The following is a 26,444-nucleotide window of genomic DNA, read 5'->3' on the forward strand; positions in this document are numbered from 1 at the left end:
CTACATAATAATATGTTCCCCAAAATGTGTTTGAAAATAAATATTCACATGGTAGGAGGTGTTTGGGTATTTCTATGGGGAGTTATTCCACGAAGCCAAAATGTATCATTATAAAACATCTAATTCTTTGTGCACCTGGGTGGCTCAGTTGGTTAAGTGTCCAACTCTTGATCTCAGAGTCTTGAATTTAAGCCCAGTGTGGAGCCTACATAAAACAAAAACAAAAACATCTAATTCTAGTTCCTGGGCATGTCGTCTCCCTGGGGACCAGGAATCCTGCTTTTGCACAACATCAAACCTGTCTGAGTGGAATTGCTAGCTATGTTTGGGCTGAGCAAATGGATCTTGGGCCCAACCTCCTTCTAGAGGGGGGTGCAGCCTCTGGGATTTGAGTTCTGTTACTAAGATGGTAGGTATATGAAGCTGAGGGGAAAAGGATCCTTCTCACCCTGCTGTGACAGTATGAGCTGGGGTACTTAAAGTCTCCCACTTATATATTTGATTACCTGGGATATTTTTGCAACCTAGCAATACCTATAGCTCTGTACTGTCCCGAGGGAGAAATCAAGGACTGTTGGAGATAGGCCTGGGAAGGGGTTAGGCCGGACAAGAGGACGCCTATCCTGCAGGATTTTAGAATGACAGCTTCAGTTACCCCTTCATCCTTACCCATCCCAACTTTTGTGTATATGTGGCCAAGCCTTTGTCTGTAGAAGGACTGGGAAATGAGGTAGGAAGAGTTAACTTTTTTTTCCATCATAGACCAGGATAATAACACATGTTTATCTCAACTTCAGGGAGGCCTGGCTTCAAACTTCTTCCACTCCTTAGCATTGTGAGTTACCAGAGCTTCATGCAGTAACTCACAGTCATTGATAAGATGATGTCTAAATGACTGAATTTGGTGTCCTAAAGGTTGTTTAAGGGTATCAGTCTGTAATGTGTGAAATGTGTTGAGTTGTGTGAAATTTAGTCCTGGTCTGCTTAGTGTGGTAAGTATAATCGGCGTATCTGTAAAACTCAGTTGTAGTATACAGGGAGGAACAATAAATTGTGCCTAGAAGGTAATGAAAGGGTTTACAGAGGAGGGAATACTCAAACTCTTTAGTAAATGAGTGGCTTAAAAAGTAGATCTAATAGTGGAACTTTCTGCCTGATAATACTGATATCTTAAAACCTTACTCAAATCAAATAGGGCTATGGTGCAGAATACATTATTTGGGACTGAGCTCAAATTTCAGTAACTTCTAAGCTGCCTTTAGTAAATTTTCATTGCAAATTATACATTAGATGATTTTTATTTTAAAGATTTTATTTATTTATTCGACAGAGATAGAGACAGCCAGTGAGAGAGGGAACACAAGCAGGGGGAATGGGAGAGGAAGAAGCAGGCTCACAGCGGAAGAGCCTGATGTGGGGCTCGGTCCCACAACGCCGGGATCACGCCCTGAGCCGAAGGCAGAGGCTTAACCGCTGTGCCACCCAGGCGCCCCTATACATTACATGATTAACAATTTTTTTAAGTAGAACAGTTGTTCTAGTAATTGAACTTTTATTGTGATTCAGGTACTATATTGAATGCCTGAGACACCCACAACATACGACATGAATTAAGTCTTAAGAGGCAAAAGTCCAGAGGAAAGACAGAAATCGCTAAAATTGTGACACATAGGGAATTGTGCTCTTACAAAACATGCTTTGCAAGAATAGGGAGGGAGTGATGATATCCACAGAGTGGAGAGTTAGAGAGTTTGAGAATGGTGCTTGATGGAGATGACAATTGAATTGATAGCAGAGATATTTTTAAAGCTAAACTTCCAGTACATAGTCTCTCAGTTTTCTTTAACTCTAGACTTAATTGGTTAAGTTACAGTCTCCCATAACATTTAGTTATATATGTATACAAAGAGAATTACTACTTTTAATAAGGACGCTCAGATTTTGCGTGGTTCAGGATCAATAAAGCAAAATTATATTTCCTTTGCATATTATAGTTACTAGTAATATTACTATTAAATACTACTATACTACCACTGCTGCTCCTGTAATTACTTCTATCACTACTATTATTACTGTTATTAGTACAATGTTCTAATGCTATTACCCCTTCTCCTCCTCCTTCCACTTGTACTACTACACTACTACTTCTAGGTAATACTTGTTTTTACTAGGAACCATTTTTAAGTTCTTTTTTTAAAAATTATTTTATTTTAAGTAATCTCTACGTCTGACATGGGGCTTGAACTCACAACCCTGAGATTAAGAGTAGCACGCTCTACCGACTGAACCAGCCAGGCGCACCTACTTTAACTTCTTTATAGTTTTTTTTTTTAAGTTCTTTACAGTTTTAAGATGGGAGATTATATTAATTTTTAGAAGAGTTTTCAAGCGTATTGATTAAAAAAAGTGACTATTTCACAGAAACTTAATAAAATTATCCTCATTTTCAAAAAAGTATTCTGATAATTCAAGTTCTAGTTATAAGGGGTTATCATATGTTTTTCTTTATGTTTCTTTTAAGTATTATCATATGTATGGTAATGTGATTGAATTTTTATGATTAGATTTGTTCCAAATAAAAATTAATCCTAAATATAAAGCTTTTTTCTACTTAGGTATGCTTTTCTTGTTACTCTTGATATTTTTTCTGGACATTCAGGTCAATCAGGGTGTTTGTTTTAGAATTTCTCTAGAGAGCATAAGCTATGGAGTAAGGCGGATGTGGTATGATTCTTAATGTGGATACTAGCTGTGCTTGGGTAGTTAATTTAGATACTAAATTTCTACATCTGTAAAATGTAGATAAATAATAAATGTGAAGTCTTAAGCACAGTGCCTGGCATGAAGTAATGACTCAATAAATGTTAACTATTACTGTTAACTGAGTTAGGAGTTATGTTTCTGGCCTTAAATGTGGACCTTGGAGACTAGGAATACCTTGGGCCACCTCAAGCCCCTATATGAAGAAGACTGCCTATAAGATGACCTCTTCTGGGTATGCCTTTCTGACCTGAAACTAATCAAATGGCTATGGGCTTTGCTGAAAAATTTTTAAAGAACTCGTGTATTGCAAAAACAGTATATAGAAGAAACTTTTAGTATACCTCTAAATTTTGGCATAGGATGAGGCCTTAGGTTGGTTAGGTTTCACTATGATGTAAGCATAATCATAGAGCAAGAGTTGATAAGAGAACCTTTTTCACAGCCTCTGGTCTGGGTAAGTTTGGCTTACTTGGGATAAGGTAGAGGAATCTGAACTATAGAGCCAGTAGTGCCAAACAGTAGGGAGAGGTGTCCTTTTTTTTTTTTTTTTTTTTTAAAGAAGTTCTAGATTAAAAAAAATCTTGTTTTAGATGTTATCAGGCATCAGAGGTAACTGATGAAGGCAGCAGAAAAGTCAGAGACAAATGTAGCTAAATCTAGGTTGTATCTCCTATAATCTTTTTAGTTAGAGGACCAGGTCTATAAAATGTTGAGAACCCTCTAAGGGGATTCCATGATGGCAAATGCTTGAGAGCTCTGGTATTTCCTTGTCTTTCTTTTTGAACAGTGGAGGTTAGAAGTGCATTCCCAGTCACAGAAACCTGTGTATATATGGTTACTATTCTGAAAAGAGACATTCTGTCTTCCATTTCAGATAGTTATCTTAGATACTCATATTTTTAGAACAATAATGTCACTGTGGTTTAGGTTCTGAGTTAGTGGCTTGAGGAAATTTGATCAGGCCATTGCAGAATAGAAGATAAATCTCATTTTAAAAATATTACTTACCGTGCCACCAGTTAGTAGTGACTTGTAACATGAAACATTCTTAAAAATCCTAGGAGAGTTGTACTTTCATGATAGTTTAATTAATTATGTGCACTTTGCATTTTGGGAGTATTAAAAAAGTGCTACATGGGGAGGGGGATGGCTTTAAAACAAATTGGATTCTTTTATACACCAATAAGTTGACAGTTTGTCTAATTATAAATGAAAGCGGAATTATTACTATTTATTTATTTTTTTAAATTAAGTAGGCTTCACACCCAATGTGGAACTTGAACTCCACTACCTGGAGATCAAGAGTCACATGCTCTACCTACTGAGCCAGCTATATGCCCCAAAAGTAGAATTTTTAATTGATTTAATTCTAGATTCTAGAAGATGCTTTACAAAACACCTAGTCTGTCAATCAATAGGTTGGTACTTTTCATACATATTGTTAACTTAAAAACTGGAATTTGTAGAGTGATAGTATTATACATGACACTTTATCAAAGAGATTAGTTGACAGCCTCATATAACCTCTTCCTGATCACTCAGTCTAAAATAAATATCTATTTTTTATCATATCATCTTATATATGCCACTGTTTTGTGTGTGTGTACATGCATGTGTTTGTATTTGTTTATTGACTATTTTCTTACCAGAATGAAATTCCATGAGTTCTTTTTCATCAAAACATTTATTAAATGCTTAACCGAACGTGGCCTGAGCTGTGCCTAGGCTTTGTTAAAGACTTGAGTGCCTGTAATGAATCATCGAGCCTTACATCGAAAACCGGGGATGTACTGTATGGTGACTAACATAATATAATAAAAAATTATTATAAAAAAAAAAAAAAGACTTGAGTGCCTGGCTAAAACCAGGGAAACTGCTGCCTCCTTTTCATGTTCTGAGAGCAGCTACTTCTCATAGTTGGGGCCAGTCCTGTGGCCTGCAAAAGAGGGGATACATATACCAGAGCAGGATTCTGCTAACTGGAATGGAGCCAGGGGTAAGGACACTAAGCCAACACTTCCAGCCAACTCTTCAGGAGATATCCTGAGCACCTAAAATAGCACATGACACATAGTAGGTGGTCAACAAATATTTGATGAATGGAGGACTTTCTCTTTTTCTTTCTTTCTTTTTTCTTTCTTTCTGAGGGGAAGAGTGTCAAGGTTCAGACTTGAATGACATGTAAGTAACTTTAAGTTATTCATTTTCATAAAGATGATGCTGGAAAAGTATGTTTGCATAATAAAGGGATACATTTCAACATTTTAAAAATGAAGAATTGAGAACTCATTAGTTTTAAGGCTGGCTAGTGTTCATCATTGTAATCTGTTAAAGGAAAATATAAATTGTGATAATTAAATTGAAAATACAAGAGAAATTTTGATTGTAAAGTGATAATGTTTGTAATAAAAATTATAAATATAATTAAAATTTTAGAAAAGCTTGAATACCATGAAATCTCTGAAAGTTAAAAAGTCAAAGTAGAGTGGTGCAGTGCCTGGCAGAAGTCCCTCCAGCTGTGGTATTGTGCTGTGGGAAATTGTAAATTCCACAGTGCGGTTCTGCCTACCCGAAGCCACTATGCAGAGACGCTGGGTGAAGCCACCTTCATCATGTCTGACCAGGAGGCAAAACCGTCAACTGAGGACTTGGGGGTAAGAGGGAAAGAGAATACATTAAACTCAAAGTCATCGGACAGGATAGCATTGAGATTTGCTTCGAAGTGAAGATGACAACACATCTCAAGAAACTCAGACTTGTGCTGTCAAAGACAGGGAGTTCCAATGAATTCAATCAGGTTTCTTTTTGAAGGTCAGAGAATTGCTGATAATCACACTGCAAAAGAACTGGGAATGGAAGAAGAAGATGTGATTGAAGTTTATCAGGAACAAACGGGATCATTCAACAATTTAGATAATTCTTTCTATTTTTTTCTTTACTCACAATCCTTTTTTATTTTTAAAAGTAGTTCTTCTGTAATGTGGTGTTCAAAATGGAATTGAAAACCTGCACTCCCATCTCTTTAAAACATCTGGTAATTTGAATTCTAGTGCCTCTTATTCATTATCACTTGTTTTCATTGTGCTGAGTTTTAGTGATCAAACTTCAGCCCCCTTCATATTGCCCTCTCCTTTTAAAACATTACACATGTGCACAGAGAGGCCACCTTTTCCAGCATTGCATTCACAGGCAATGTGAGTATTCATAATGACTTTCTAGTTGGCCTTGAAGTTCTAGCATGTGATTGCTTTATTCCTGGATTATGACTTTCAGTGGGAAATGGAAGTTTTTCAGAGAGCTGAACTGTGGAAAATGACCTTTCCTTAACCTGAAGCTACTTTTAAAATTTGCGGGTCTGGACTGAAAGAAGAGAAGTATCAGGCCGGAGTTGAGATGACAGAGATGGTGAGAGTAATGACTAACTCCAAAAATGGCTTCACTGAGGAGAAAACATTTTAAGATAAAAGAAGTCTTGTCAGGGCCCCTGGGTGGCTCAGTCGTTAAGCGTCTGCCTTCGGCTCAGGGCGTGATCCCGGAGTTCTGGGATCGAGCGCCGCATCAGGCTCCTCCGCTGGGAGCCTGCTTCTTCCTCTCCCACTCTCCCTGCTTGTGTTCCCTCTCTTGCTGGCTGTCTCTCTCTCTGTCAAATAAATAAAATCTTTAAAAAAAAAAAAAAAAAAGAAAAAGTCTTGTCAGAAGATCCAGAAAAGTTCTAATTTTCATTAGCGGTTAATAAAGTTATTCATGCAGAAGTATATATAACAATACTGCTCTTTTAAATTTTATTTGTACTTTTTGGCCTGTGATATGGGTTTTAAATGGACATTGTCTGTACCAGCTTCATTAAAATAAACAAAGTGTTTGTAAAAAACCTTTAAAAAAAAGTCAAAGCAGAATCTCTGAAGTAGATGTTTATTCTAGAATCTGAAAGAGGAAAGGAATAAAATTAGGTTATGAGTAGGCTAGGTATTGACAAAGCACACCAATCTGAGGCTAAATGTTGTCAGCCAAGAACAGATGTTAGATGGAGGAACCCAGAAGTACTGCCTTCAACCTACTGTTGAATTAGACTATATTGGACCTATCATAGACTCCTCTTAAGAACAGTGACTAAGTTCGCGTTCAGCGCTATCCCCAGTGCTCAGTGTAGTTCCTGGCAATTAGTATTCTCTGCACAAATTTTTTTCTTGAAAAAAGTGAATTAATCTATAGGTAGTAAATTCTGGAGAGCTGATTTCAGACATTTTTAGGGGTGTTGTTGCCATGGGTTTTCAGCCATAGCTTCTCCTGTATCATTTTTCTTTGAGTTTCGCTTAACCTTTTGGGGTGAAGTATCAGAAGTTGTGCCTTTGGCCCTTGTTAATAATATGTTGTGAATTATTTTCTGTATTACTCTTATCTATAGCGGGACCCTTTTTTTCATAAAAGACAGAGAACAAGCTTCTCTAGTTTTTTAAGTTCTGGTAACCAAAATTTGAATCTATGACCAGTGTACTAATAGATAGAATGTCTTGTATTTTTTTTTCTTAGTGAAGGTACCTTAAATAAAATTCCAAAGGGTTTAATTGTCCTGCTAAATAAATCTGTATTACTTAGTTATGTGAAGTTGTAATGATTAACTTAAGGGAATGAGTCATCAGTGCTTTTCTCTTGCAGTTAGTGATTTCAAGCCTTTTTTTGTGTCGGTAGCAATGAAAAATTACTTAGTCCTTGCTGGACATGAAGAAATTCAGAGTTGCCTTTGCTTGTATCTTCATGGAATGAAAGAGGTGGATTAAATTGCCCTTTTACTAATGTAAATATGAAAATAACTTAGTCTAGATTGTCTTCTAGGCTTTTATTTCACTTACACTTTTTCCCCCCAAAGATACACTCCTCTTATTTTAATACATGTTAAAATTGGATGAGTAAGCTTCAATATGTTAGTGTGCCTTCCCTTCAGTCTCACTAGCCATATTTTAAGTGCTCTGTAGCCACACACAGCTAGTGGTTATTATATTGGACAGTGTAGGTATAGAACATTTCCTTCTTGCAGATATACCTGATATAGACATTTTCTCTTATAGATTTTAATGATCCAGGTAATTATAATCTTTAAGGTAAGATTCTCAGTATTTTTTGGTAAGACATTTGTATTATGAAATTTATTTTGATTATTCTGTTATATCATGGATACTCAACTAATTTTTATTCTGTTTAAAATGTCATTTTTATCTAATTTTGAGACTAGCTTCCATTTTGTAATATAATTTAATGGGACATTTTGATGTAGTAACTAGAAATTGCCCTTACAGGTAACACAGAACATTAATCTTGTTAAGTGAGGTAATGAATATAACTGTGTGAAAATTCCTTTTAAGGCTTTTACTATCAGTATTTTAGGAATGTGGAGCTTTCAAAACAGGCCTTCAGGTCCTAATGTGTTTTGGTTAAACATGATAATGATTTTGTCAGTATAGTGCTGGGCTTACAGAAGTTGCTGATTAGATGTTTGTTCTTTTATTACATAGATTTCATTTTCTAGAGCATGGTTCCCTAAACCAGGTGATCATAAGAATTTCCTGAGGAGGGGCTCCTGGGTGGCTCACTCGGTTAGCTTTTGCCTTGGGCTCAGGTCATGATCCCAGGGTCCTGGGGTTGAGCCCCATGTCCAGCTTCCTGCTCAGTGGGAAGTCTGCTTCTCCCTCTGCCTCTGCCTGCTCCCCCTGCTTGTGCTTTCTCTCTCTCTGTCAAATAAATAAATAAAATCTTAAAAAAAAAAAAAAAAGAATTCCCTGAGGAGCTTTTTTAAAAATATAAGTATCCAAGGCATATATATTATATAGCATATGTATTAATAAAATCCTTTGCGTGCATTTCTTAGTATTAAGTCCTTGAGATAGAATTGTTGGCTCAAAAGATTGAATTATTTTTTAGATTTTTGATTCACAGAAACAAATTTCCTTCAGAAAGTTTGTGCCAATTTATAAACTTTTCCTCACATTTTCTCCATACTGGGTATTATTGAGCTTTTACTATTTCTCAGTTGATTAAAAAGATCTCTTATTTTAGTTTTTATTTCTTTGATTAAGATGAGAGTCAGCATTTTTCAAAATTTTTTGATATGCATTTTTTTCTTCCCTTTCCCTTCCTCCCTCTTTCCTTCCCTCTCTCCCTTCCTTCCTCTTTTTTTCTTCTTTTCTTTTCTTTTTTCTTTCGGATTACCTGTTTTCGATATCTGTTCTTTTACATACCTAAGTTTCTTCATTTTGGTCAACAATACGTTGAATGATAGGGCTAGAAGGCAATGACTAAAAACAAGAATTGGTGTTCAGAAGGGTGGGGTGATTTTGGTTATTGAGCCTGGTACAGATATGGGCAAAATGTTAACTCTGTCACAGATCTGCAAGATTCTTTGTACATATTTCCATCTATTCTCTTGTAAATGTTATCTTAGGAATGGTCCTTTTCAGTTTGACACTGGAGGAATTGGACTTAAAATTTTCTTGTGAAGAAAGGAAGTATTTTGCTACTATCATTTGGAAACCGATTGTTATATTTGGTTTTGGTTGTTATTGGAATCAGTTTGAAATAATGCCATTTAGTAATGCCATCTAACACAACTATTTATTTTGATTTCTTGCCTATGTATAAATATGATAGAACAGAAATCCCTTAATTATGGGGACCTTTTATCTTTGTGTTGCTAGTGCCTCCTTGTATCTGGCCCTCTAAAGGAAAACTCATTTCCTGTACTCACAGCACTTCTGACACCAGATGTGTGGGTTTTCCACACCAAGCAATTCTTTAATTCTTGGAGGATACCAACCGAGTAGTTAGCGTAGACCCCAGAGGTTAAGGGTCCAGTCCCACAAGACTACCCTTCACTTCAGATGTCAGTTGGAGGTAATGGGTGCCCAGGTAACCCACACGTCTGTCTGACTTGGCTACAGATTGGGGGGATCCCATGACTTCCTCCTCAGGTTTGATAATTGGCTGTTATGGCTCACAGAAACTCAGAAACACGTATGTTTATCGTCTTATTACAAAGGTATAATTAAAGATAATGATGAACAGCAAGGTGAAGAGGTACATAGGATGAGGTCCAGAAGGTTCCTGAGCACACAGAGTGAAGTGTGCCACTTTCCTTGCACATGGATGTGTTTACCAACTTGGATGGTCTCTAGGCCCCGTAGTTTAGGGATTTTTAATGGAGGCTTTATCACATAGGCACTATTGGTTATTAAATCAATGTCCAGCCCCTCTTGTCCCTGGAGGATAGGGCATGGGGCTGAAAGTTCCAAGCTTATAATCTGGGTTTGGTCTTTCTGGTGGCCAGCCCCTATGTTGAAGCTATCCAGGAACCCAGCAAGAGTAGCCTCATTAGAATGAAAGATGCTCCTATCAAGAAATTCCAAGGGATTTAGGAACTCTGTGTAAGGGGTGTGTGTTCATCAGGGCCAAGACAACTGTGTTCAGTCTGCATGGGGGCTCACAGAGGGGGAGTAAAGGTGCTGGCACTGGCAGGAGTCTTTCAGAGTACCCAGGGGCTCTGGTTTCCATGTGCAGAGGGATGTTGACAGCTTATTATCAGGCGGAGGCTTCAGAGTCGCAGGAGGATTGTTTTCTAGGTGACTGGGACAGCACTCCACTAGAAGTCCTCACCCACATGTCCAACGCTACTTCCCACCAAGTCCCTACTGTAAACTGGTGTGGAGCCTCTTTTTACTTCAGTGTCCCTTGAGTGCCCTCTACTGAAAAAGCTTAGCATAGTGCTCATGTTAAAGGAATAGTTAAAGGAATTTTGTTGTTTATCACAAAACATATATTGAACGATTCCTTCATATGCAGAGTCCCCAGCATATGTGTCCATAAGTGACACATATGGATAATACCTAAGTTTGTTTACCCAGTTACCTGTTGATGGACAGTTTTGGTTCTTTCTAGTTTTTGGTTCGTACAAGTAAAGCTGCCATGAACATTAATATACAAGTTTTTGTATGGACGTATATTTTCATTTCTCTTAGGTAAATGCCTAAATGTGGAAAGACTGGATCGTACAGTAGGTGTGTGTGTAAATTTTTAGGAAATTGCCAGATAGTTTTCCAAAGTGGCTTATGATTTTTTGTTCTTGATGGCAGTTCCTCTATATCTTATCAATATTTGGTATGGGTTATTCGTTTTAATCTTAGCTATTCTAATAGGTGTATACTATTATCTCCTTGTATTTTAATTTCCATTTCTCTAATGACTAAGAAACTCATTTCTTGTGTTTATTTACCATTTGTATATTTTCTTTGGTAAAATGTCTGCTCAAATCTTTTACTTTTTTTTTTAATTGGGTTTTCTCATTATTGAGTTTTGGATTTTTTTTTTTTTTTAAGTTTTGAATGCTGTTTCTATATTTTTGATTCCATACTTTGCAGAGGTTTTTTTCCTGGATTGTGGCTTGTCTTTTTATCCTTTTGTTTTTTTTTAAAGATTTTATTTATTTATTTGACAGAGATAGAGACAGCCAGCGAGAGAGGGAACACAAGCAGGGGGAGTGGGAGAGGAAGAAGCAGGCTCCTAGCACAGGAGCCTGATGTGGGGCTCGATCCCACAACACCAGGATCATGCCCTGAGCCGAAGGCAGACGCTTAACCGCTGTGCCACCCAGGCGCCCCTACTTGTCTTTTTATTCTTTTAACAGTATCTTTTGAGGAATAATAATTTTTAATTTTGATGAAAGTTCAGGCTATCAATTTATTCTTATATTGATCATGTTTTTGTAGCTAAGATATTTTTGCCTAATGCAAGTTTACAAAGGTGTTCCCCTAGGATAGCTTCTGGAAGTTTTATGGTTTTAGGGGTTTTTTTGTTGTTGTTTTGGAAAGTTTTTTTTTTTTAAGATTTATTTATTTTAGGGAGAGAGCACAAGCAGGGGGAGGGGCAAAGGGAAACAAGCAGACTCCCTCCTGAGCAGGGAGCCTGACAAGGGGCTCAATCCCCTGGACCCTGAGATCATGACCTGAGCCAAAATCAAGAGTTGGACACTCAACCCACTGAGCCACCTGGGTGCCCCATGGTTTTAGGTTTTATGAATAGTACTATGATGTATTAGAGTTAATGTTTTTTATGTGAAGTGAAAATTGGATAAGGGTTTATTTTTTTTGCATAATGATTTGTTGTCTTTACGCTTTTTGTCAAAACTCAGTTGATCATATATGTGTGGGTTATTTCTGATTCCCTAATTTGTTCCCCTCTATGAATGGATTTCTGGCAAGTTGCGCAAGGCAGATTTCCAGCAAGTCCTACTGACATGACACCAGAACAATTAGCTGTCATTCAGTGAGATAGGACTGTGCCCTCTTCAACAAGGTCTCATCTCAGCCCTGGAACGTCTAGGGAGTTGGGAGAGGCTCTTGCTTAGGCACTCCTGTCTCAGCCCTAGGAAGTATTAGCTGCTCTTGTATTCTTTAGTATTCTCTTTGCTTCTCAGTAGTTAATTGTTGTCATACCAATCCCTGTTATAGTTAATGATTCTTTATACTTTCCTTTTTCAATTTCTGTGTGTCTTCTCTCATCTGATTGGATCTAGAATGATGCAACTGTTCTAGGTTTTTTACATTTCTATGTGAGTTTTAGAAGCAGATGTCTAAAAAGAGCCTACTGGGATTTTCACCGAATTTATACATAAATCTGGGGGAATTGGCATTTATCAATAGATTAATTTGGGGAGAATTGACCTCTTAACAATATTGAGTCTTTTGATTCGTGAATAAATTATCACCTTTTATTTAGATTTTCAGTGTATTTTTTTTTTAAGATTTTATTTGTTTATTTGAGAGAGAGTGCTTGCATGTGTGGGGGGATGGGCAGAGGAGATGTGAGAGGGAAAGAATCTTTTTTTTTCTTAAAGATTTTATTTATTTGTCAGAGAGAGCGAGCACACAAGCACAGGGAGAGGCAGGCATAGGGAGAAGCAGGCTCCCCGCAGGGCATGGAGCCCAATAGCGGACTCTATCCCAGGACCCTGGGATGGTGAGCGGAAGGCAGATGCTTAAATGACTGAGCCACCCGTCTGGAGGGAAAGAATCTTAGGCAGACTCCATGCTGAGCTTGGAACCTGTTGTGGGCTTGATATCATGACCCTGAAATCATGACCTGAGCTGAAAGCAAGAAATTGAACATTAAACCAACTGAGCTACCCAGTTACCTCTAGAATTTCAGTCTCTTCTAGCAGTGTTTTATGGTTTTTTTTATATAGATCTTTCCCAGATTTTGCCACATTTATCCCTAAGTGTGTTATATTTTTTATGTTCTTATAAATAGCATAATTTAAAAAAAATTCCACTTTCCAGTTGTTCATTGCTAATATATAAAAATGCAGTTGATTTTTACAGTATCCTGTAACCTTGCTAAATTCACTTTTTAGTTCTATTAGTTTTTTTTGTTTTTTGGGGTTTTTTTGGTTTTGGGGTTTTTTTTTTTTTGGTAGATTCCACTGGATTTTCTACACAGTAATGTCTTCTGTGAATGAAGAGAGTTTTAACTCCTTTCATTCCAATTTGTGTTCCTTTTATTTCTTTTCCTTATCTGAATTCATTGGTTAGACCCTCTAGTATAATGTTGAACAGAAATGGTGAGAAAGGACATTCTAGTCTTGCTTCTAATCCTAGTGGGAAATCATCCATTCTTTCATAATTAAGTATGATGTTAATTGTAGATTTTTCATAGATACCCTTTATTAGATTGATTAAATTCATCTATTCCTAGTTTGCAGAGACTTTGCAAATCAGGAATGGATATTGGATTTTGTCATATGTGTGTGTGTGTGTGTGTGTGTCTGTTGAGATGAGAGTTACTATTTTATTATGTTTTAGCTCTAGGTAATGCAAAAGTCTGTTGTTATGTACAATTTTATTGGCATTTTTTCCCGCCAAAATGACCTCCTCCCCTAAAGAAAGTTAATTAATCTGCGTGTATAATACCTGGGTTTTAAAAATATTTTATGTGCAATATCATCTCTAATTGGTTAAAATATATAAATTACAATAATGCTAATGGAGTCTAATTATTGAGCTGTGATGTGAAAAAATAGAGAAAAATCTGAGAAGTATCCATAAAATACAGACCCACTAAAGAAATTTTGATTGAGTACAATTGTTTTAACTCTAAATTTATATTTAACATTACTGAAGGGAGACAGCTGTAAGACACAGATACTTAAGGGTCTTTGGTAAGTGTTTAGGAAGAAGTGAAAACAATAGAAGAATTACATGAAGAAAAATTTAAAGCATAGAGGCTTTCTTAAAGATTGAAAAAGCAAGTAAGTAGACCTAACAGAACACAGGGAGCTCAAAAAGATTGCCGTTCTTTCTTATAGACAATAATTGGAGTTAAGGCAATGTAGCTGGTGGCTTTGTGAAGTGGAAAGAATTGCCCTGGGATATTTGGGTTTAAATCCTGTGTTTGCCACTTAGTTTCTTAAACTAAGTTTCTGATTTCTCATCTGTAGAATGAACATAAGAATATTTATTCCAAGGGTTGTAATGAAGATTAAATAGAATCAGTTACATAAAAGTGCATAGCAGTATAGTTAGGTGCTTAATAAATGTTTGTCTTTGTCTTTATTATTTTTTTAAATGACCAATAGAAGCATTGCTTTTCTGTTGCCTATTTCCCTGGTGATTATATATAGGAGATATATATATAGTAGTGCCCACAGTTACTTGAAACCCATCAAGAAAATAAAAACTGAAGCCAGTTCCTGCTATGTTGACCTCCTAGAACTTCTCATAGTTTGAAAGAAAATTAACCAGAGCACTGTGAGCATGAGGTTGTATTAGAAAATGTTCTGAAGGAGAGTTCTAACTTGAGGAAGGATGGCAGAATTTATAGGGCATTAGCAGAAGGTGTTAGGCATAGTTCAACTAGTTTGGGGACTAGTTGGTCAAGGATGGCTCTCAGAAAATTGATCTTGTAGCTAAGTAGCCATTGGACAGATTTTTTCAAGAAGTTTGAGGAGAAGCAGCTGTGGGGGGTCAGTCAAGGACATGAGAGGACCAATGCAAAATTCTCAGGTGTTTACTGTCTACACAGTAGATTTCTCTATCATTGGCTCTTCCAGTCTTCTCCTCCTGCACCCCCGCCACTACTATAAGGGCCCTTTATCCGGGTCATGATTTTAGACCCTTTTAGCTCTTGATCTCAGAGGTAATATCTTTATGAAACTATTAAGAACAAGGAATTAAGTATTTTGTAGATTCAGAAAGTTCTCTTAGTCTTTGCTTCCTGCCTTCTTCGTATTGTGTTTTGGATTCTATTATGTAGGTGCTCTGCAGTAGAGGAAATTGTAGTGTATGATAACGAAAAGCTTCAAAGTAGACATATGGCTGGAAGGGAGATTCAAATAGAGTTTTGTAGCAGGTATTTTAGATAATGACACATCTTCAACTTAAATTGCAATTGATTTTTTTTTTATTTTGCCGTGTCTTTCTGTGATGATTCTAGTAGAAGTCAAATGAAATTATTTTTGATAGCTGGTTTGTGAACATTGGTATTTGCGGCTAACCTTCCAAAGCCTACCTGTGCTTTCAGGGAGCTCAGCCTGTGACGAAATGGATCATCTCTTCTCTTGTATCTATTTAATGCATTACTGGTTTCTAGCAGCCGGTACTTTAACATTGTTATTCTTGAGTTTGGTGCTTCAAGTGATTTCTTTGCCTTTATGAGGTACTTTCTGACTATAGGTGAATCCATTCTCCTGTAAATATAATCTGTGCTTTGAAATTAAATTATCCTTGTCCTCTTTGAATGCATAAATCCTTTTATTATCTGATAGTTTGCCTCTTGCTTTGTGGCTTCCTGTGTTCCTTTTGTAATGCTTACTTAGCTTTTAATTTAAATACAAGGGTGCCTTAGTTAGCATCCAAAGAAGACTTTGGCCTATCCAGACATTGAGAAAGTATGAATATTTGGCCACCATATTTAGGATTATTGGGACATTTCATTCTAATTTTTCAGAATATAGAAGGAAAGGCAAATTTCTCATTTTTTCCTAATCAAGCTCACCATAGACCTTGTACTTTTCAAAACAGCTTGAGTTGGAAAAAAAAAATATATGAAGAATGGCATATCTGCTATTTCTACATGGATGTACTTACCATAACTGTGAAAAATATATTTGATTTACTGTGAAGCTGTGAGGGTAAATGGGTCAGATATAATCAATATTTTACTATTGTCATGCATAGTTAAGCACTTTTCCATAAGTTATGAGAAAGCTATGTATTTTTTTTTGTTTGCAGAATATCACGAATATTTCCATAATGTGGCTTTCTTTTTTTGATATTCAGAGGAAGTTAGAGATAAGATTTATCTACAACTAAATAGTAAGGCACTGGTGAGCATCTTTTCTACCTCATATATTACTATGCTTCTTAAATCTCAATCTCCTCCATTTGTAACATTTGGTGATATGATACAAGTATCACTACCATAGCTTGCTTTATTTTCTGGGAAGTATCTTTTATAGCCTTCATATCTTTCAATTATCTTCTTTTGCTTTTTTTTTAAAAAAAGATTTTATTTATTTATAAATAGAGAGAGAGAGAACACAAGCAGGAGGGGCAGAGGGAGAAGCAGACTCTGCGTACCCTGAGATCCTGATCTGAGCCAAAGGCAGACACTTAACCAACTGAGCCATCAAGGTGCCTCTTTTCATTTATTCTTGATGTTTTTATAGAGATTCCTGCTACCCATGGAGAGAAATAAAAACATGCAATGCAAAATCTCATTTAGGACATTTTAAAAATTAACAAATCAGTTATTTAAAAAGTTCCATGGATTTGTGATTTTTTTTTTAGTTTTTTTTTCAGCTTTATTGAGGTATAATTGACAAATATTATAAAATATTTAAAGTATACATCATGACTTCATATGTTCTTTCTTAGTAATTATATAGTGCAGTGTTATCAACTATAGTAACCATGCTTTACATTATTAGATTCTCAGACTTTGTACATCTGATAACTAAAAGTCTATACTCCTTTACCAACCTCTTCCTATTTCCCACACCACCCAGTCCCTGACAGCCACTCTTCTACCTTCTGTATGTATGAGTTTGATTTTTTTGGGGGGGGGCGGGGGGTAGATTCCATGTATAAGTGATACCATGCAGTATTTTCTCTGTCCGGCTTATTTCACTTAGTATAATGCTCTTAAGATTTATTCAAATTGTTGGAAATGGCAGATTTCTTTTTTTCTCATGGCTGAATAATATTGCATATATACACATATATGTATATGCATATATATATATATACCCCACATCTTTATCCATTCATCTGTGAATGGATACTTAGGTTGTTTCCGTATCTCAGCTACTGTGAATAATAGTGCAGTGAACATGGGAGTGCACTGATCCTGTTTCCATTTCCTTAGGGTGTATACTGAGAAGAGAGATGTCTAGATCATTTGGGTAATTCTATTTTTGATTTTTTGAGGAAACCTCCATACGTTCTCCATGGTATGCTGCATCAGTTTACATTGCCACCAGCAGTGAACACGGGTTCCCTTTTGTCCATATCCTCATCAACACTTGTTAAATAACATTTCTTTTTTTTGTGATAGCCATTTTAACAGGTGTGAGGTGGTATCTCATTATAGTTTTGATTTGCAATTGGTGATGACTAGTGATGCTGACCTGCCTTTTCACATCCCTGATAGCCATTTGTGGTCTTCTATGGAAAAATGTCAGTTTTTAAATCAGATGTATTTAATTATCTATTTATTTATTTATTGCTATTCAGTAGTATGGGTTCTTTGTGTATTTTGGATATTAACCCTTATCAAGTATATGGTTAGAAAATATTTTTTCTCGTTCTGTAGGCTTTCTCTTCATTTTGTTGATGATTTCCCTTGCTGTGCAGAAGTTTTAGTTTTTTGTTTTTTTGTTTTTTTGTTTTTTTTTCCCCAAAATGGTAGTTTTATTGAAGCACAGGGACAGGCTCATGGGTAGGAAGAGCTGCTGCTGCTCCCTGCTGCCCAGAAGCTTTTTTTAGTTTGGTATTGTCCCATTTGTTTATTGTGTTTTTGTCACCTTTACTTTTTGTGTTTTGAAATTGAAAAAATCATTCTCAAGACTGATGTCAAGAAGCTTACCCCCTATATTATCTTCTAAAAGTTTTACAGTTTCAGGTCATTTTGAGTTGATTTTTGTCTGTGTTGTAAGATAGGGGCCCAATTTCATTCTTTGGCTCTTGCTGTCCAGTTTTCCCAGCACCATTTCTTGAAGAGACAATCCTTTTCCCATTGTATATTCTTGGCTTGTCAAATATTAATTGACCATATATGCAAGAGTTGATTAACTGTATGTGCATGAGTTTATTTCTGAGCTCTCTCTTTTGTTTCATTGATTTGTATATCTGTTTTAATTCCAGCATTGTACTGTTTTGATTACTGTAGCTTTGTAGTATAATTTAAGTTAGGAAGTGTGAGGCCTCTAGCTTTGTTCTTTCTCAGGATTGCTATGGCTATTTGGGGTCTTTTGTGGTTCAGTACAGATTTTAGGATTATTGGTTCTAGTTCTCAGAAAAATGCCGTTGGAATTTTGATAGGGATTGCACTGAATTTGTAGATTGCTTTAGGGTATTTGGACATTATAACAATATTCTTCTAATCTGTGAGCACAGATTTATTTGTGATTTCCATTTATTTGTGTCTTCAGTTTCTTTCATCAGCCTTATAGTTTTCATGTACATATCTTTTACCTCCTTTGCTAAATTTATTCCTAAGTATTTTTTTGATGCAGTTGTGAATGGGATTTTCTTATTTATTCTTTCTACTAGTTTGTTGTTAGTGTATATAAACACAACTGATATTTGTGTATTGATTTTGTATCCTGCATCTTTACTGAATTTGTTGATTGATTCTAACAGTTTTTTGGTGGAGTCTTAGTATTTTCTATATATAACATGTCATCTGCAGATAGTGAGTTTACTAACTCCTTTCCAATTTGAATGTCTTATTTCTTTTTACTGGCTCTGGCTAGGATTGCCAGTACTGTGTTGAATGAAAGTGGTGAGAGTGAGCATTCTTGTCTTGTTCCTGATCTTAGAAGAATAACTTTCAGCTTTTCACTGTTGAGTATGATGTTAGCTATGGATTTGTTATATGTGGCCTTTATTATGTTGAGGTATGTTCCCACTACATTCACTTCGTTGAGAGTTTTTAATCATGAAAGAATGTTGAATTTTGTTAAATGTTTTCTTCATCTGTTGAGATGATATGATTTGGGGGGGGGGTAGGTGGGGAAGGGCAGAGGGAGAGAGAGAATCTTAAGCAGGCTCTATGCCTAGTGTTAGAGCTTGATGTGGGCTTGATCTCACAACCCTGACATCATGACCTGAGCCAAAATCAAGAGTTGGGTCCTCAACTAAGCACCCAGGTCCCCCATATGATTTTTACCCTTCATTTTGTGTGTGGTATTACATTTACTGATTTGCCTGTATCGAACCATCCTTGCATCCCAAGGATAAAACTCACTTGATCATGGTGTATGAATATTTTAATGTGTTGTTGAATTCTGTTTCTAATATTTTGTTGAGGATTTTTGCATTCATATTCATCAGGGATATTGTCCTGTAGGTTTCCTTTTTGTAGTGTCTTTGCTTGGTTTTGTTTATAAGGATAATGCTGGCTTCATAAAATGAATTTGAAAATATTCCCTTCAAATTTTTGGAAGAGTTTGAAAAGATTGATAATAATTCTTCTTTAAATGTTTGATAGAATTTACCAGTGAAGCCATCTGGTCCTGACTTTTTTTGTAGGAAGGTTTTTGATTACCGATTAAATCTTCTTACTAGTAATTGGCCTGTTCAGATTTTCTATTACTTCATGATTCAGTCTTGATAGGTTGGTGTATTTCTAAGAATTTGTCCCTTTCTTAGGCTGTCCAATTTGTTGTATGTAATTGTTTGTAGTAGTCTCTTATATTCCTTTATATATGTGTGATACCATTTGTAGTGTTTCCTTATTCATTTATAATTTTGAGTTCTTTCACACTTTTCTTGGTTAGTCTAGCCAAATGTCTATTTTGTTTATCTCCTCAAAAAACCAGTTCTTAGTTTCATTATTTTTTCTATTGTCTTTATAGTTTCAGTTTCATTTATTTCTGCTCTGATCTGTGTTCTTTTTTTCTTTCTTTCTTTCTTTTTTAAGATTTAATTTATTTATTTGACAGAGAGAGAGAGACAGCCAGCGAGAGAGGGAACACAAGCAGGGGGAGTGGGAGAGGAAGAAACAGGCTCCCAGCGGAGGAGCCTGATGTGGGGCTCGATCCCAGAATGCCAGGATCACGCCCTGAGCCGGAGGCAGACGCTTAACGACTGCGCCACCCAGGCGCCCCAGCCTGGCCCAGCTCTTGGTTGTCTCTCACAGCTTTGTAATTGTCCAAGCTGCCATCTTCATGGCTCCCAGCAGCTGAGAGTATGCAAAAATCTTTCTGTCCCCAAGTGGAGGATCAGTCATCCACCTGTATGCAGGCTAAATGAAAGCTGGACCCTCAGGTAGCAGCTTTCAAAGTATGCAAGTAGATGTGTTCTAGGGAAACTGGGATCTGGGTGTTTCTGTCTCCTCTGTCTGTTCTGAGCCCTGGGGGTTAGCCAGTTAAGAACTGTTTCTTTGTTTGCTACTGTCTTGTGGGACCTGTGAGTGCAATCCCTGCAGGCTGCCAGAACCAAGCAATCAAGGAGTGCATTCCCTGGATGGCAGCCATAGTACTCATAGTGCCAGATGTGTGTACAGTCTTCTTCCAGGAAGCTATGTGTGATTTGTTGTGATCTCCTGGGAGAAAGCAGAGATGGTGTCTGCTGGTTTCCCAGTTTTCATGGAGGATCGACATCTCTCTATACATGTGTACTAAATTAGAAGTCTCATCCTCTGGCAGCAGCTTTTTAAGTATGTAAATAGGTCTCTTTCTGGGAATGACTGGGAGATGGGTGTTTATGTCTGTTCCCTGTGCATTGAGCCCTGGGGAGATAGCCACCTAAGAACTATTTATTTGTTTGCTACAATCCTGTTGAGTCTGCTAATGCAGGCCTGGCTGGCCATCAGAGTTAGACTATCAAGGGGTGTGTCCTTTGGGCAGCAGCTGCAAAAGCCAGCACTGGATGTGTACATAAATTCCTTTCAGGAAGATACCAGTGAGTGGGAGCTGGGCAGAGAGAGAATGCAAAGATGGTGCCCACTGGCCTTCCTGGTTTCAGGAGAGGATTACAATCTGTCCCTAGATGTGTGTTAAATGAGAAACTTGGCCATCAGGCTGCACCTTTTAAGATATGCAAATAGGCCTATTTCAGAAAAGAATGGTAGGTGGGCACTTTTGTCTGTTGTCTCTGTGCTGAGCCTTGGGGGCATAGCCATGAGTCTGTGGAGCCCACCAAGAACTATTTCTTTGTTTGCTATAGTTTTTGGGTCTTGTGGACACAAGCCCCATTGGCTTTCAGAGCTAGATGTTTTGGGGGCCCATCTGAGTTGGAAGTCTTAAAAGTGGCACTAGATATTGGGTTGAAACCCTTTAGTCTTTTTTTTTTTTTTTTTAAGATTTTATTTATTTATTTGAGAGAGAGCATACACAAGTGGGCACACCAGCAGGGGAAGGACAGAAGGGGAGGGAGAGGAAGAGGGAAAGAATCTCAGCACTGGAGTCCCATGTGGGGCTCAGTCTCATGACCCTGAGATCATGACCTGAGCCAAAACCAAGAGCTGGATGCTTAACCAACTGAGCCACCCAGGCACCCCAGAAAATCTTTACTCTTCAGGGAGAAGTTGGTAGTTGTGAATTCTCTCCCAGTTGTATGTTGCTGTGCCGGGAGTGGGGTTTATGGAAAGTGTTTCTCAGCCTTTCCTACCCATTCAGTGTTATGTTTTTTATTTGTCCTATGTGTAGTAGTTACTCAGCTAGTTTCTAGATTTCTTTCAGAGGGACTTGTTTCATGTTTAGATGTACATTTATGCCTCTAGGAAGAGGTGAGTTCAGGATCTTGTCACCATCTTCAACTGGAATCAGAGTTGTGATTTTCAAATGTTATCTTTTTGAATGAATAGTTATTCCAGGGAATTAACAGAGATGCCAGTCATATCTAAAATATAACACAAAGTGAGTCTTAAAAGGTATATAACTTCATTTGTGTTGCTGCATGATTTAACTCTTTTCAGTAAGTATACCATTAGAGAATACAGTAGTTCCCCTTACCCATAGTTTTCCTTTTCACAGTTTCAGTTACCCACAGTCAACCATAGTCTAGAAGCAGATGATACTCCTTCTGATGTTAGAAGGTCAGTAAGTAGCCTAACGCTATGTCACAATGCCTGTGTCATTCACTTCACTTTATCTCATCATGTAGGCATTGTATCATCTCACATCATTACAAGAAGAGGGGTGATAAGATATTTTTAGAAAGAGAAAGCACATTCATGGTATTTTTATTATAGCATATTATAATTACTCTATTTTATTTTTAGTTATTGTTGCTAATTTCTTACTGTGTCTAATTTATAAATTAAACTTTATCATAGGTATACATGTATAGGAACAAACATAGTATATATATAGGGTTTGGTGCAATTTGTGATTTCAGTCCACTGGGGGCCTTGAAATGTATACCCTGTGGAAAAGTAGGGGGAACTACAGTATTTTAGAATGATAGCAAAAGGCTTGTGCTGTTTATTAATATCATACCTATGTGTAGTTGGTGTCATTGGTCTCATAGTTGCATAAAATAGATGGCATAGGGAAGGAGAAGAAACATAAAATGAGAGTTTCTGCAAATTTACCAGAAGAAAGAAGTGCAGTGTACTTTCTAATGTGCTTTTTAATGTTAAAAAATTAAAAATTCCAAAACCCAAGGAAACTGAGAAAGCTTCTTGGACTTATATAACAATTTTTATGTATTAGTTGCGGAGCAAAAACAATAGGAAATTAATTTTATATAAAAAATAGCTTTTAACTGTGAAGTCCTTCTATCATTCTTCAGTTCGTTAAGCCTACTTTTGGTTGTTATTATTTTAAAAAAAATGTAATTAGGCAGTTCCAAGAAAGCTTCAGAACAGCTGTAATTACAGCTGCAGATTTAGTCAAAATAGGGGTTTTTAAAGGCTCCACTCCCCTTTCGCATCTCTTTCCCTCACCCCAAGTAACCCAAATTTAGTTGTAAAAGTTTTGGTGAGCTCAGGATTCCCGAAACTGGAGTGCCATATGTTTAACTGCATGCAGATGTGATGATTATATGTGACTCTTCGTTAAGTTTTTCGGAACCTTTTTAGTTTTTCTACTCTATACACAGTTAAATGATTTTTATCAGCTTGTTTCTATATTTAATTTTACAGATATACGTGTATTCCAAACATAATATTGATTTTTATCAAGGCTCAGGCATCTGCTAAAACTACTTAGGGGGATAATAGTTTTTAAATTTAAATTTGAGCTAATGTTGCTATTATTACAAGTTGACTGGAAATCTGTAAAACCTTACATCTATGTTTTTCTTCAAATTTTACTTCAAATTGTTTTCAAAAATATTTCTTTAAATTTTACTCTAATAGGAAATTGACTTTAACCCTGTCTAAAAACAAATTTGGTAAATCTCTTAATTATTGGAGAAAGTTCTATTATGATAAATCAGAAGTTAAAGATACATTCTTGTTAGTGCTCCCCTCATGTTTCCTTTCTGTAGCTTTATGATCTAGGGATGTGGATGTCATTTTGAGGTCTGGTTTTCAGTTAGTCAGTCAGGGATTGGCTATAAAGGTTATGAAAAACAATGGCTATGAGCAAGGTTTGGGGCCAAACTCCCTTTCTCAATTAATTGCCATCTCCTTTGCAGATGTTAGTTATGCTGAATATCAGTCTTGGGCTACAGTAACTTAACTTGGATTCTAATCATAATTTTGCAGTGTTATTTTCTCAGAATTTGTTTTAAAATTGTAGTTATTTGTGGTTGAATCACAGGTAAGGAAATTCAGAAAGTCTTCTGCCAAAGTTAACAATTTAACAATTTCAGGCAGAAGAGCAAATGAAACATATCTATAGGTATATACCACCATGTTCAAAGGGATAAGGTTACAAAAATATATGGTTCTTACCTTCAAGTACAGTGGGTAGAAAAGATACAAATATGTGCATTAGTTTAAGAAATCAACTTTTAGGAGTGTCTGGCTGGCTCAGTCAGTCAAGCTTCTGCCTTTGGCTCAGGTCATGATCCCGCGGTCCTGGAATGGAGCCGCATGTCGGGTTCCCTTCTCAGCAGTGAGTCTGTTTCTCTCTTTCCCGCTGCCCCTCTGCCTGCTTGTGCCCTCTCTCTCTTTTCTCTTGCTCTCTCTCACAAATAAATAAATAAAATCTTAAAAAAAAAACACAAAAGAAATAAACTTTTAGAAGATAAATAAACTCGGTTTTATATCTCCAGACTCCGGAACTCTTCAGATCTTAAAGAAATTCCAAAGCCCTAGACCAGTTTTCTTATACATGAGGAAACAGACTCAAAGAAATTGAGTGAATTACATTAAGTCATTGATTAAATAGATTTATAGGACATTCTAAAAATGAACTCAGGAGTACAAAGGTAGCAAGTTAACTTTGCTCTTAGAATGTTGGATGTCAGCTAATGTTGATTTGATTGCTCATTGTAGGTACTTCTAGAGAGAAACTGCTGGTTTTTTCCTCACATGAGTCTAAGTGGGAGTATCAGCAGAATGTGGACTTATATAGTAGGTTATTTTTAGAGAGATAAAAATTGAACAAAAGCCATTTCAGAGAATACTGCTGAATTCAAATGAATAGTTAAATACACTCATTAAGACAGAATAAAGAACCGTATTTACAAAATTACATAACTTTTAAAACATAGATTGGCTTATTTGAGATTGAGTATAATTTTGATGAGGAACATACAATTAATTATGTGAAAATAAAGGAAGAAACTTAACAGAAAGAAACTATTTGGAAGGAAAATAAAACTGAGACTTTAAAAAAATAGGAAAAATGAAATGTGAAAAGCAATTTAATTTTATTTAGTTACCCAAACTTGATGTTGTCACTGTCTCTTCTTTTGTCTTCCTCCTTCCTCTACTGGTTCTCTCTGAAAAAGGCTCTAGTGTGGTGTGGTGTGATACAGTTCAGTGCAGTTCTGGGTTTGTCACCAATGACCAGTATAGTCTTGGACTTAAAGTTTGCATATTTAAAACATACAAAAGTGAATAATTTTGAATTACTTTGACTTCTGAGCTTAAGTTAAGGTACTTCATGAAAAATGAGATTGGGTCTTGGATGTGACTATCAGATTGTTGGGACAATCACCTGAAATCACATGAAAATGTTTTAAAAACTGAAGACTTCACAAAGGTAAATAATATATTTTTTATAACTATAGATTCAATCCAGCTTGACAAATACTTGAGTATCCAGTATGTCAGAACCAGGGTTGTAGACTTTTGAATTCAGGAAGATAGAGTCCTTGCCTTTAAGATACTTTCTGTGTAATTGGGGAAGAAACAAAATATATAATGCAAATGTCTATAGTGTATGACAGAATATGAAAAAGGTAATGAGAGGTTCAGCTGACCCAGATTGTGGTTTAAGTAAAAGAGCTTCCCCCCTGAATCTGCTTGAAGTCCATGAGACTTGGTATGCCCCGAGTGACAAAGTGAGTATTTTGACTTTTTCTTGTATATCTTCTGCTTTTTGAGCCTTGAGGTAAGAGTGGACAGATTTTTTACTTGCATTACAATGTGGTGAAAGACTAAACTTGGGCTCTCTAATAGTTGCAGATGGGAGCTTATTGATTTTTTAGGTGTACAGACATGAATCAGTAGCTGAGTCAAAGTGCCACAAAGAATGTATAATTTTAGATTTGCTGAGTACTGTCAATGGGATAGGTTCTAGATTTTAACATCTGGGTTGGATCCCTTGACAGGAACATAGATGATTAAAGGGAAGCTTGAGGAACATCTGTCCAGTCCCTTGAAGAGAACTTTTACAGGGTCCCAGAATTAGCTTGGCTGTTTCTGTTTCTCATAGTGAGAAATCTTTCTGTTATGTGATGAAGTACACTTTCTTATGGGCTGTTGTGTTTGGAATTCTTTGTTTTTGTCAGACCAAATGACCTTCTGCTCCATCTGCTGTTCTGTATTTTTTACATTTTATTAGATATGCTACAGGCTTGAATAAGGAGAGAACCTGTCGATAGGGCAGCCAGAAATAGAAGAGAAGAATGATAGGTTCAGGAAGCAAGTCAGAAAAGAAAATAATAATGATAATAGCTAATACTTATTAATATTGAAGTTCCAGGTCCTGTTCTAAATGCTTTTCTTTTATTACCTTACAACAGCATATGGTATTGATATTTTAATAGTAACTATTAGTTAAATGAAATATTAACTTAATGTTAAGTGGTAATAATATTTATCCTTGTTACAGACAAGGGAGATGAGCTATAACGCTTTGCATGAGAGGCAGGGTTCATGCTAGGGGTATTCGATTCTATATACCAAACTCTAACACTACCACATACTGCTTGTTAGAGATAATCTGGACACCCTTTTAGGAAAAATTCTCAGCCTCCTCTTCTCTATGTACAGTACTCATTAGAGATAAAAGATGAATATTTTAAGGCCAGTAACTTGGTTGGCAGAGGTAGGGTAGAGGAGGTGAAATATTA

At 36.5% G+C, this 26,444-nt stretch overlaps 1 pseudogene across 1 annotated transcript in view; it reads left to right on the forward strand.

Annotated features, from left to right (window-relative positions):
- The first annotated feature begins 5,320 nt into the window (after window positions 1–5,320).
- The window catches only part of LOC148107687 (small ubiquitin-related modifier 1 pseudogene), a 31,160-nt pseudogene continuing 10,036 nt past the window's right edge, over window positions 5,321–26,444 (forward strand). The window contains exon 1 of the transcript XR_015721790.1: window positions 5,321–25,129. The product of XR_015721790.1 is annotated as a small ubiquitin-related modifier 1 pseudogene (transcript). The remainder of the gene's footprint in view (window positions 25,130–26,444) is intronic.

This window comes from Ursus americanus, chromosome 26, assembly GCF_024610735.1.
Source record: "Ursus americanus isolate L20-20 chromosome 26, mUrsAme1.1.p, whole genome shotgun sequence".
Classification (NCBI taxonomy): Eukaryota; Metazoa; Chordata; class Mammalia; order Carnivora; family Ursidae; genus Ursus; species Ursus americanus.